General features: G+C 37.2%; 1 long non-coding RNA gene across 5 annotated transcripts in view; it reads left to right on the top strand.

Annotated features, from left to right (window-relative positions):
* The window catches only part of LOC110360754 (uncharacterized), a 222,512-nt gene extending 209,428 nt beyond the window's left edge, over positions 1-13,084 (top strand). For all 5 annotated transcript variants that reach the window (XR_010470407.1, XR_010470408.1, XR_010470406.1 and 2 more), the window contains 2 exons: positions 191-3,946; positions 11,411-13,084. This is a non-coding gene — a long non-coding RNA (uncharacterized LOC110360754). The remainder of the gene's footprint in view (positions 1-190; positions 3,947-11,410) is intronic.
* Positions 13,085-13,321: the final 237 nt, after the last annotated feature.

Here is a 13,321-nt window from a genome sequence, read left to right on the forward strand (position 1 = left end):
TCTGAGACGCACCTAAAGAGCTACCATAGCTCAGTATTGAAATAAAATTACTGCTCTGTTGATTAAATACATCTGTGTGGTATAAAATTTCTTCTTTTTCATGTGAAGTCACAAAACTAATATAATTATTTCCCTTCGGGACTGCAAAAGTGATGGGCAACAATCTTTTTTCTGTTTTACCTCTCTTCAGAATCATCAGGACTCCTTTCAACATACCTTTCCTTGAACACACACTGCTTATTGCTTGGAGAGGTGGTATGATGCCACTATCTGTATTATTTTCAGCTGTTACCAGCAAGGATGTGGTAAGAGACCTTCCTCTGATTGAGGAGAATCAGGAAAGTGTCTTCCAAGGTAAAATCGTGGTAACACTGTCTGAAAATATTGTGGGAGACGATATGACTTTCATCACAGACATTGGTTTCTATTAATGTAGAATTATCAACCTCAAATCATCAATATTTGAGGATGTGTTCATTGTTTCCACTCATGATTAATCCCATTTGATGTAGAAAGTCAGAAAGCAGATGGACATGATTTTGTAGGAGCAGTCCCTTTTAGTGGATACAGAAGTAATAATAGGTAATGAAAATGATTAAAGGTGTAAAGATGTAATGGTAAAGTAAGAAGATCTAATGACTATCAATTAATAACTTCTGTCATGATAACTGAAGAGTTCATTGAACAGATCCTCAGGTAACAACCTCAGCATTCCTGTACCAGATGAATATAGTATTCAGTTCTTTAAGCATTTAGTTCTATTTTTAGCATTCATCTCATTAGAATGGAGTTTTCTGGCACCTACTTTTGCTTTTGATGAATTTTAATTAAAAGTTTCTCAGGATGTTGAGAATGTTTAGGATATGTGTGTTCATCATTGGAAACATTCTGAAAATTCGGTATTACAAATCGGAATATAGTTTTGAAAAAAAGAAAAGTTCTTGCTGCTCAAAGGATTACATGGAGGGAATTTAGAATTATACTGTTCTTGACATTTGTCTTAAAATTGACCATGTCTGCCAAAGAGCTTTATTTCTGCTTCTAACTCAGGCAAATTGTGCTGAATTGAGACAGGAGTTTTGTCACGTTTTCACTGCTAAATTTCCAGAACTTCTTTTTACCAGATTTTGAAGAGACTAATTTTCAGCGAGTGCTGATGCTACATCTATTTCTGGTGTTGTTGGAAGGGGCCTGTGCATCTGTAGGGGAAAGGTTACGTGTTTTAGACCTATCAAAAGGAGTCATCTAGGGAGACATCCTAAATAGCTATTTTTTTTTCTTGAAGTCGAAATAAATATTTACTTTTAAATGCCATTTCTATATACATAAAGAGAACATACTTAATTCTTTTCAGCATATTTTATAATGTTTTTGTGTACAGCAGAGAGAAATATTATGTGGACTCAGGTATCTTAAAGGGCTTCCCAGTCAGCAACTCCAGCATCAGTATAAGTAGAAATTATTCTCCTTAAGAATATTTACCCTGTTTAATTTCTCCTAGCCTGTGAATCAAATAATTATTTTCCTGATTAAACACACAGTTCACCCTGTTTCAGTAAGTACATATTGGCAATATCAGACAGAAGGTTTATTTAAACACATTCTGACTGGAATACCCAAGTTGTGCTGATGGGGAGCCAAGTTCAAGAAGCTCACTGAAGTGTGTGCGGGGAGGATGCCAAACCTGGGGAGGGAGAGGAACATGCAGGATGATACTTTAATCATTGACTAAGTCTATCACTCTCTGACTAGTGGCCTTTTTTGATCCATGAATTATGAAGAACTTGGATATTGAGTGGTAAAGTATGAATGTTTCTGGTTTTCCAGAATGATGTCCAAACTAATTCAACACTTTAAACATTATTTCTGACTTTGTTGCTGCTTCATTCTTCATGGTTAACAACAAGAAAAAACAGTCTCAGAACAGGCACACTAACTTACTCGAGGCTCGGGTCCTTATTTAGCTCATTTATGGCTAAATTCAGACTTATCAAATATTAGTTGATATTCAGTTAACTTATGAGCACAGACCACACATCAATGCATCCATTTCCCCCCCGTTCTAAGTGAATTGTCCCTTTTTAATTCAATTAGCATTGCTCCCTGGTTCAGCAGTTCACAAGGTTAATGTATTAATGTTTTTATGGAAACATGCCAACTACTCTTAAACTTTGCCTGAAGAACCACTTGAAGTGAAAGCATTCTTAAGAAATTTGAATGCTGGAAGTACATATTTAATAGATATAAATCCATGCAGTCTTCTACGCTGCTGGGCCTACTTAGCTGAGCAATAGTTTGTTTTACTATTCTGTACCACAAGGAAAGAAATGTTTCTGTTGTGCAACAGTTCTGCTTCTTGGATCACTTCCACATGTAATTTTTAACTCTATATCAGCAATTGCAAAGTCTGAGACAATTCAGCTTCTGTTTCATTTTCAGATGCAGGACATTTTCTTTACTGTTATTTCTTTTATTATGGCTAGTGAATTTAACACTGACTTTAAAAGTCTGGTACAGATAAATGTCACTCTCCTGTTCATCCATTAGAGAAGAGGAAATTCCTAATTGTGAGGTTGAGAAAATGGGAAAAGTAAGCAACAGATTTTGTTTGTTTGTTTGTTTGTTTGTTTTTGTTTTGTTTTTGTTTGTCTTGTTTTGTTATGTTTTTTCTTTTCCTTACACCTGCATTTCCTCTGTTGCTGTTTTCTGTGATGCAGTTACTGCTGCTGCTGCAGAGGCCAGGTAAGAAGAGGTTAGGAAAGCAATGTGTTCCTCTCAGAAAATCAGAAGTTGTCAGAATATTCTAGACCAAGTTTACATAGGTATTACCGTCTTTTTAATTTGGATCTTTTTTGCATGAAAAATAACCTTTATTCTCTCAAAACCAGAAAAGGACAGACTTCTATTTCTTTTGCTATTTATTTCAGTGTTTTCCTTCCTTTGCCCTTTTTTATTGTGGCTAATACAGAAGAATGAAGATGGAGAGAGCAAAAACCAAAATCCAAACCAGTTTAAGTGGATTGTGAGTAGGAAAGCCTGACTTTAATACTGGATGATACAACCATTGCTGCTAATGAAAGAGCAACAGAGTACAGAAGCACAGAGGTTTGGTGCTGGGTGTTTACTGTACATATTCCCATGGGACTTTGGTCACTTCTTTAGAGTCCTTACCATGCTCTACAGTCTCAAATAGAAGGTTGAAAAACTGAAATTGTACAAAACTCAAGGACACTGAGATGGCTTTTTAGCTTGCCATGGTTCCATGGCATAAATGGTTTTTAACATAAAAGACCCCATTTAGGGGGAATTTTTCAGAATTAATTAATTTTCTTCCCTTAAATATAAAAGTTCTGATGTGATGTTTCTCTACTAGTTGCTTCATTTGATCCTCTTTTCTCCTTCACTAAAAAACCCTCTCCAAACCCCAAAAATAAACAAACAAAAAAGCTTGAACTTTTGTGTAGAACTTTTTAGGTAGAGAACCATGTTTGGAGCAGATACAAGATACTTGTAGAAATGTTTTTAGAAAAGTTTTGTTCCATTCAAATGTGTTACTTTTGGAAAGGCTATCAATGTAATAATTCAAAGAAATAACACAAAAGCCTTCCTTTTTTTTTTTTTTTTTTTAATAAGTACTTGAGCAATGAGATCTAAGGAGGACTGTGAATGAGTAAATATAATGAATGAACTTTATTTGTTTAAAATTAACACAAACTGACACACTTCAGTCTTGTTTTTTTTTCTTGACTTACCCCAATATCTTTCACAAATTTTTGCCTGGTGTCTGTATGGACACAAAATAAAATCAATGTGCAACTGCATTACTTTTGATTTTTTCTAGGTTGGTACATTTAGGAGAATTTGTTTCCATGAGAACAGATTGCTGAGGAAATAATTCAGCTTACGTCTTACTGTACTGATCAATGAACTCTGGATTTTGTTGCAGGTAAAATGTCCTGCATGGACTGGGTAGAGGGATTACATTAAACCAGGCAAGTTAAGGGATACACCAAGAAGCCTTTCATTTTCTTCCATCATTTATGAGGATTGCCTTATGAGTTAAGCAACATCCATAGAAGAAGTCATAGTACAGGCCACACCTGGTAGTCTAATTTCTGAGGAATGCAGATCCCCTATTTTTGTCTGCCTAAGCTCAGTATATGTTAGAGACACAATATTTGTATGTGTTTACATTAAACAACACTACAAGCCTTTTGCTTTAGGATCTTCTGCTGGTAGCCCTGTTTTCTGATTATTTAAAAATAACCTGAGTGCCCAGGCAAAGTCAACTGTCATGAAGAGCACACTGGTCAGCAGGTCCTGGGCTTTGGGTTTTACTGTTACAGGATATACTTTAAATAGTTAATATGCAGTTTCTGCATAGGAGGAGTTTGCTAGATTTGTTTCCATCAGTAGCAGTTTCCTTTAGAATTAAAGCATAAAATACAATTTTTTGTCAGACTATCTCCAGAGTATAAACTAGAGAAGAAAATTGCAGATTAAGGACTGTGAAGGCTTTTATAAAAATGCATGTTTGGAAGCAAAAGGAATAATGTATATGATTACAATATGACCTGTAGAACTATGAGCACTTCAAATATCTATATAGATTTTGTAAATTTCTAATTACATTTGTAAAAACATATGTAAAAAATATACATAATATGCATATAATTTCAGGCATTTTACTGATATTAACTTAAAAATCAGCAAAAACTCCTAGCATATTAATGTAACATTGACAAGTAATTATTCTTTAAAATTTATATTAATCTTCAATAATTATGTGTACAATGTGGATTACTTGAAGCCTGAATTGTTGTTGCTTATACACTCTGGTTTGTATGTAGTTTTAATGGCCTTCATCATGTTCTGATCCTTGGAAGTAATTGATTGTGATAATTACTAAAATCATAATAAAATCCTGGTAAATAGGGAACAGATCGAGAACAAATGCACTACAGGTGTCTCTGCTTTGCAGAATCCTCCCTCCTTCCACAAGTCTTTTTCTGCTTTTAGAATGGTCTTATTTATTTAATTAGAAGTGCACCACCTGTTGCTTTTGTTATCTGAGATAAAAGTCATGCATATCATGAGCTAAAAAGTATATGATACTGGACTGAATACAGTTTACAGATGCCCTAAGGATGAATGAGGAATGGTCCACAGTGAATCCAAGTGTACCTTCTGCAATGTGTAAACTTCTGTATTGTCTATCTGTGTCTGACATATGACATTGAACATGAGCCAACAGTGTACCCTGGCAGCCAAGAGGGCCAGCCATGACATGGGGTGAATCATGCACAGCATTGCCGGCCAGGCGAGGAAGGTAATTGTCTCACTCTACCCTACACTGGTGCAACCTCACCTGGAGCACTGTGTGCAGTTCTGGGCATGACAGGATAAAAAGGATATAAAGCTACTGGAGAGTGTCCAGAAGAGGTCTATGAAATTAGTGAAGGGTTTGACAGGGAAGCCATATGAGGAGCGAATAAAGTCACTTGGTTTGTTCAGTCTGGAGAAGAGGAGACTGAGGGGAGACCTCATGGTGGCTACAGCTTCCTCACAAGGGGAGGAGGAGAGGCAGGCGCTGAGCTCTTCTCTCTGGTGACCAATGACAAGAACCTGAGGGAATGGCAGGAAATTGTGCCAGGGAACATTTAGGTTGGACATTAGGAAAAGGTTCTTCACCCAGCGGGTGGTGGAGCACTGGAACAGGGTGCCCAAGGAGATGTCACAGACCCAAGACAGTGTTCAAGGAGAGACTGAACAATGCCCTCAGACACATGGTGTGAACTGTGGGGTTGTCATATGGAGGGACAAGAGTTGGACTTAATGATCCTTGTGGGTCCCTTCTAACCCAGGACATTCTATGATTCTATGAGCTGTGGGAGGGGATTGATTATTTATCTTTACACCTCCTAAAACATGCATTGTAGCAGTCAAGACAGAATATGTCTTTCTCATGTAACTTTACTTTTTCAAACACGGTTAATTAAATCTACTGATCAACAGCCCACTGAGTTAAATAGATTAATTTGATTTTTATTCTCTGTCTCAAGTGCTGAATGTTAGCATAATTAATGCAGATAGTCTGCTATCTGTTATCTAATAATCTATGCTTTCAACTATCTAATAATCTAGGGAAAAGTAAATTCAAATGAAAAATGAGGCTTTGAATATCTTCTAATAGCTTGTAGAAATAAAAAAAGTGTAACACTGTGTATATAATAAAATTATGGATTATCTCCCTATATGTCTGAAACTTTTGAGACAAGCAACACCATATGAAGGATGTGACCTTTATCTCTGAGTTTTGTCTATGTGAAAATTCAACTAAATCTGTTGACATATGGAAGTCAACAAAGCATTGCATTACAACTCGTTACATTACTAGTTTGCTTACCAACAGTCTTATTTATTCTCAGTTTGTCTGATACTATTTTTGAAATCCTGTTGGATCTAAATTTTAAACAAAGGTGATTAAAGACAGCTTACATGGTTTCACTAAGGGGAAGTTGTGCCTGACTAATCTAGTGCCCCTTTATGATGGAATAACTGAATCACTGGACAGGTGAACAGCTGCTGATAACATCTACCTGGACTTCCCTAAGGCTTTTGATACAGTCACTCACAATATTCTTGTTGCTAAACTGTAGAGATATGGGTTTGATGAATGGACTGTGCTGCATCTGGGAAGGAACAACACTTTTCACCTGTATATGCTGGGAGCTACCCAGCTGGTAAGCAGCTTCATAGAGAAAGACCTGGGCATCATGGTGGATATTAAGTCAAACATGAGGCAATAGTGTCCCCTTGCCACAAAGAAGGCTAACAGTGTCCTTGGCTGCATTAAGAGGAGTACTGGCAACAGTTTGAGAGAGGTGATTCTCTTGCTGCCTGATTCCATTCTTTCGGGGGGACAGGCTCAGGATACTCTTTTGAGTTGAGGCTCCAGGTGGGGTGAAGTTCACTAACTGCAGCATTATAGCACATTTCTCATTTCTTGCCATGTCCAGACTGGCTCAAGGGCTATCACAAGAGATATCTGTGATCATTTCAAAGGTCTGTCATGGCTCAGGGCCACTGTTGAAACAATTATTTCAGTTCACTTGATAAAGAAGGCTCACACCCTGGTTGTAACCCAGAATATGCATTCTCAGGTAATCCAAAACATGTAAGAAAGTTTTTATTTCTTTGTTGTTGTTGTTGTTAGCTGTGGAGGCATGGCTGTTGTTTTGTTGGTCACATCCATTGAAATATGATGATGCCCATCTTGCCATTTTATCCTAAAAATTGTATGTCTCCCACAAGTCCTTTGACCTTGCATTGTTTTATGAAAAAACAAGCTTTCAAAAGGATTCGGTTTATTCTTTTCCCTTTCTCAAATAGTTTCTCTGCTGTGTTGCCCCACATGATGATGTTAGTATAACATGGTCCTGGCCAGCTATCTCTAAGTGACCCTGTTGGACCAGAAGGGTTGGACCAGATGACCTCCAAAGATTCCTTCCCATCTCAACCCTTCTGTGAAGTTATTGTTCTGTGGTTATTGAAGTAATGCTGTATGGTTCTAATCTCTAGTGTTTTGGCATAGCATTGACTTGTTTTACCAACAGGGCATCCGTGGAGCATCTCGTGGATTTAAAGCTGGTTGCCTCTTGCACTGTCCTTAAAGGGACAGCAAAAGGTACCATTTCTGCCAGTGGTGTGACTGTACTTTGGGTGCTACAAAGGTGTGTATGTGAGTTACCTATGCACCTCAGTGCCAAACTAATTGTATTTAACATGTTGAATTTGAACCTTTCCAAGGTGAGTTTCATTTGTGTTGTGTATCTGTAGGCAATTTTTCTAGCTTGAGCATGTGTTTTCTTGCTTTTTCTAGATAGGAATATTATCCACTTTAACTGCAAACACTTCCAGGTCATTAGTTGTTATCATGACCTTTTATAAATTATTTTGTTACTCAAAGCTTTTTTTCCTGGTACCAAAGCATCTGAAGATACCATCAAAGGTCATTAAAATTTTCTTAACTGTTTGTTCATAATTAACTTATTGTTCTGGGCCACTTCCTCATTTAAGTATAATGTTGGACCCTGAACAAACTCCTTCACTCCAGTAAAGAAGAAGCTAAAGAGTATCAAAATGGTGAAACCTAGAGAGCATGGCATAAGCATGGGTGGAGCATCTGGCTATCCATTACAAGTCAAAGCACTCAGAAGGACTTTAAATTCCAGAGCATGTGGAAGCAGTAGCAATCCTCAGAAGCCCCAAAGAATCCCTGAACTTTACTGGGTCTGCTGTTTCAAAGGACTTTTTCCCTAAACCATACACAGACTGATGCTTGGGAGTATTACCTGGTAACTTTATTGCCATTCTTGTCATGATATACTGACAATTATAAAAAATGGGGGCTCCTTCTCATTAACAAGTTTAAATCCATGAATGCAGATACTTTTGGAAAATATTCCTGTAAAAGTCTTCCACATGCTATAAACAAAAATAATAAAAAAACCCACCTTTCTAGATTCAGATCCCAAGTGTTTTGAGGACTGCTGAGTGCTATGATGTTCCATAGTCTGACACAGGCAAACTTCATAAATGTTACCCAATTAAAAGTCTACCATGAAAGAGTACTTTAAGTGTCTCTTTGCTTTTGTTTTAATTTACTTTATTAATATTCTCAGATATATTCCACCAGTGTCAAAGCATTATTTTCCTTCATCAGCTCTCTCATTGCCCCTGCAGTTGTCCTATTTGAAAGATCAAGACTATAAATTTCAAATACTGATTCTTTAAGGAGAGAACCATATTAGATACAGAGTAAGAGTTGCAGGCTGAGACTGTTATAAATATTGAGTCTTTATGCCACATGGAGCCCTAAGCAAGTGGTATCCAGAATTGTATTTCGTAGACCTTTTATACATTTCATTCTGTATTTGCACTGTGCTAGATATATATTTATGGTGTGACCTAAGGAATTATGTGGACATTAGACTGATAGAATGGCAGTGAGTAACTTGGAGAGATGAAAAAGAAAGTAAAAAAGGATGACACACCTCTAATATCAAGGATTAGAAGGGAAAGAAGAGGAAAGAGGAGACAGAGAAAGGGAAGGATTTTTTTTTTTTTTTTTTTCTGAAGAAAACCATGAATATAGGACAATTGACCTAAACAACAATTGGTCTGGCATCCTCTCCATATGTTCTGAGAAGATTCAGGCCTTCCTTTTCCTGAAGTTTTTGCAGGCTAGACAAAATTGAGTCTTCAGTAATTGTTTGAAAGGCAATCTCTGTTTGACATCCTGACAGTTTTAAAGACAGCTGGAGATTCTGAATCTACTTTTAATTTTCAATGCTATCTATGTTGTTTTGCTGGAGAAAGAAAAAATTACGTTTCCACATTATCTTTGTATGGATGTCTTGGTTATGCAGATAAAATAATAAAACTGATTGCAGCTCATGCAAAAAAGATGGTGTGAAATGCATAATATACATTAACTGGTATAATAGGAAGAAATCCATTTGATCACATTGATTTTTATTAAGATATCATTTGCAAAAATAACACAGTAAAAAAATCCAAAGAGATAAAATGATTTTTAAGTTGGTGATATTCCTTTTAAATGCAATTAAAATTGAACAGTGAAAAGAGATCGAGGAGGTTTTGAGGTGAAGGCAAAAGCAGTAGAAAGAAATGCCTCTTGCACATCTAGTTATTACTATGATGTTACTATTTTACCTATGTTAAAAAGTTGTTAGTTTGAGCTCTAGATGCTTGCTTACTGTATTGGGATATTGTATGCTCTCTTTACACAAGTTGTCAGCCCTGCCAGAAACTTCAGGACTTAAGACAGGAAATGTATTTGTATGAATGCTAAAATATTCTGTCACTGCATGACTTACAGTGTCCATACTGCAACAGATAATGTGCATCATGCCCTGATACAACCAGGCTTCTCTATAGGAGGAGGGCCTTACATGCATTTATGGCATGATTCAGGAACACACAATGTTCCAACGTGGCAAGTCACTGAGTTTACTTTCAAAGCAGCATTAAAATGTTGCTCTGTGACTAAAATATAGTAAAATATAACAAATTTATAAATCAAAAAATACAGGTTTCCATCAGATGATATAAATCATAGAATCATAGAATGACTCTCTTCTGGACACTCTCCATTAGCTTTATATCCTTTTTATACTGCAGTGCCCAAAACTGCACACAGTACTCCAGGTGAGGCCACACCACTGCAGTACTGAGCACCAGTGCAGTACCACCAATGTATCCTTCGAGGTATCAGCTTCATACATACTGGGGTTAAACGTCTCCAGTTTGAAATACCTAGCATAAGACAGACTAGCTTTATTGTTTTTATTGTTATTGTATGTAATATCTTTATTTAACATTTTTTGTCCTGTTAAAGTTCTACAAATGTCAGCATTGGTGCCTTACATAGGTAAATATTAAATGTCAGGAACTTCATTTTGTTTGGATAAATCAGAGATGATGATATTAGCTATAAATACTGTTATGTGCATCCTCTGTCATAGCGTGTATTTTTTTTTCTTTCCCACATGTAGATTTCACTGTTTTACTTTGTCAGTGTCAGTCACCGTTTAACTTAAAATAGAATATCTCAAGTTGGAAGGGACCCACAAGGATCATTGAGTTCAACTGTTTTCTCCTTGCAGGACTACCTACAACTAAACCATATGTCTAAAATCATTGTCCAGATGGTCCTTGAACTCTGACAGACTTGCTGCTGTGACCACTTCCCGCCATGTTCCGGTGACTGACTGCCCTCTCACTGAAGAACTTTTACCAATGTTCAATCTGAATTTTTTCTGATGCAGCTTCATTCAATTTCCTTGTGCCCTGTTGCTGGTCACCAGAGATCAGCAGCTCCCTCTCTGCTGACCCCTGTGCGGAAGTTGTAGGCTGTGATGAGGTCACCCCTCAGCCTTGTCTAAGCTGAACAAACCAAGTGACCTCAGCTACTCCTCATAAACCTTGCCCTTGAGACCTTTCACCATGTTGCTCCCCTCTGCACACACTCTATCAGTTTGATGTCATTCTTATATTGAGGATCCCAAATTGCACATGAGGCCACACCAGTGCAGTGTAAAGTGGGACAATCACCCACCTTGACTAGCTCACTATGCTGTGCTTGATACACCTCAGGACATGGATGGCCTTTTTTGCTGCCAGGGCCCACTTTTGACTCAACTTAGCATGATTTTATAATTTTAAGTCTCTCTTGAACTAATTTGTATGTTCATTCACCTTTAAGGTAACTTCTCTTTGCTCTACTTCATCTAATTAAAATAAGTTTATGATGAAATTGATAGACCAGGTGTTTCTCTGCTGGATTAGTTTTTGAGTAACTGGTCTTTCTCTTTTTATTTGCAAGTTGTGCTGGGCTCCACCTTGAATACAATGCTGACAGACCAAGGTTTAAGTCTGCTCTCCTAAAATCCAGAGCTGTGGTCCTTCATTTTGCCCTGTTCGCTCCTTTGGGATCTTGAGCTCTACCACCTCAGGATCACTGCAGCGAAATTGTCCTCAACTTCCAGACCCATAACCAGTTCTTCCCTTTTTGTAAGTATCAGGCCCAGCAGAGAACCTGGTCTCTTCCAAATAATTAGAGTTTGTCCTGGTTTTGGCTGGGATAGATTTAAATTTCTTCCTAGTAGCTGGCATAGTTCTGTGTTTTGGACTTAGGATGCGAATAATGTTGATAACACACTGATGTTTTGCTTGTTGCTAAGCAGTGCTTACAGTAAGTCAAGGACATTTCAGTCCCTCTTTCCGCCCTGCCATGGAAGAGGCTAACTTTGCACAAGAAGCTGGAAGGGAACCCAGCCATTGACAGCAGACCCAAACTGACCAAAGGGATATTCCATACCATATGGTGTCATGGTGAACAAAAAACTGGGCAAAGTTGGCTGAGGTGACAGTGGCTGCTGCTCAGGGACTGACTGAGCATCTCTCGGTGGTGAGCACTTGCATTGTGCATCATTTGTTTTGTATATTCTTTTAACATCATTAATAGTATTATTAATACTCTTTTTAGCCTGCCTTTTCTATCCTGTTAAACTGTCTTTATCTCAATGTATGAGTTTAACCTTTTTCTCAGTTCTCTCCCCCTTCCCACCACGGGGAGTGAGTGAACAGCTGTGTGGTGTTTAGCTGCCCGCCAGGTTAAACCACAACAGTTGTACAATAGATGTGTGGCACTATGCAACAGAGTCTGCCCTCCACCTGTACGAGTAGTTGTAGCTGCAGCCTACCATTGAAGCTACCGGTAGGCTAGAGCTCATGTTTTCCATTAAACTAATGATAGTTCTTTACCTTTGAAGTAATTTAGCAGTAATGAAAAAAAAACAGCAATAATTTGAAAGCTGGCTCATGCTTTGTGACTGGGTGAACTGAGATCTGGGAAGACTGGACTCTTGTTGAAGATTCTGTGGAAGAGTAACTCCCTGAAAGGGACAGGTAATAGGAAACAATCAGCAATCATTTACCTGAATGAGATAACACAGAAATGCAATAAATGGGAAATATTGGCTATGTCTATATTAACAAGGATTTGGTTTGAAAAGAATGGAGCTAGAAAGTGAAATATGTAGTGGGCATCGTGTTCACTTAATGGTTTTATGTGGAAAAACATTGTCTGGGTTTCTGGTTGCAATCTCCAGCTTTTTAATTCTTGTTTCCCTGTGGTGCTAACCAAAGCAGCTTGAGCATTAAAATTTAATCTGTCTTTACTTCTTCTTGGAAAATTTAAATTAAATATATAATTTAAACATTTTAGTAGTTGTTTATTGCACTATCATAGTGTACTTATGCGTTTCAACTCATTGAAGAATGATGGGCTGTTACAGATGTTTTAATGAAAGACTGTATTAAAAATACCAGAGTAATGTAAAACATATTGCAAATGAGTTCAAAATTAAAGGCACTTCATTTCCTTTATTTGATTCCTACAGTTTTGCCGGTGTTCAGACTAACGGCTGATAGTATGTGATGGCAATACAGAAATCAAGCTGGTGTATCAAGCATGCTCACACACTAAAGATTTACTATTTCCTTTTTCACTGGGCTATATCATTGATTTTCATATACAAGGTGTTTTGAAAAGATGGACATAATTTCAAAGCAGTAGTAACTTCAAATTGGGTCCATCATTTTGAAATACCCTGTATACACATATATACATGTGTGTGTAAATATTTATGAAACATACACATATAGACTTAACAAATTACATATTAAGATATGTGTATTCATATTCACATTTTATCTAGATAAATGCAAAGCA

This window comes from Columba livia, chromosome 2 (genome assembly GCF_036013475.1).
Source record: "Columba livia isolate bColLiv1 breed racing homer chromosome 2, bColLiv1.pat.W.v2, whole genome shotgun sequence".
Taxonomy (NCBI): domain Eukaryota; kingdom Metazoa; phylum Chordata; class Aves; order Columbiformes; family Columbidae; genus Columba; species Columba livia.